Source organism: Osmerus eperlanus, chromosome 12 (genome assembly GCF_963692335.1).
Source record: "Osmerus eperlanus chromosome 12, fOsmEpe2.1, whole genome shotgun sequence".
In the NCBI taxonomy this organism is placed as follows: Eukaryota; Metazoa; Chordata; class Actinopteri; order Osmeriformes; family Osmeridae; genus Osmerus; species Osmerus eperlanus.
Genome location: NC_085029.1, coordinates 711,974 through 712,735, shown reverse-complemented (window position 1 = coordinate 712,735; position 762 = coordinate 711,974).

The following is a 762-nucleotide window of genomic DNA, read 5'->3' as shown; positions in this document are numbered from 1 at the left end:
ACTGTGAAAACCTTTCCTATTTTAGCTATTTTGATTCATAAGTATTCTGCTTTGAAGTGGTTCACTGCCTTAAATACAAGAATAATGCTAATAAGCCATTCTAATACCTATTATACAATATTTTCCTTTTGTACTCCCCCCCCCCCCCCCCCCCAAAAAAAAAAAGACTACTGAGTACTGTCTAAAAGCTACTGTCGTGTTGCAAAGGATACTTGTAAAATATAATACATTTGATATCTTGCTGGTGCAATTTACCTGGAGGTTGGTGGGACAATGTCATTTTTATGGGTGTAATAATAGAATAACTGAATGGTTAGGCATGTCCCTGTGACATCAGGTTCCTGACAGTACAACCAGGGATTATGTGAAAACGAATCAGTGTAACTATGGAGAAAAATTCAATAAATTCACTCAAGGCTGAGATGGAAATCCTCCTCCAGGAGGTAGACATTCAGAGGAATATGATCTATGGAGATGCTCATCATGCCCCACGGACTGCTACGTCTTGAACCGTGTGACAGGACATACCGTAGCGGCAGCAGTCAGTGCCTCTTCCAAGGCCTCAACAGCACCTGAGCAATTCAAATCCAGGTTCAATGACCTCAGATAAAGAGACAGAGAAAGTTGGCAGGCACAAAGCGGGAGGCTAGAGGCTGGGTGCTGCTACAGTACATCACAGCTCCTGTTGCTAGCAGAGGAATTACTGCTTCTACCCTCACCACCAAAAGTATGATGAGGGTTAGAGACACAATTTATTTCGTA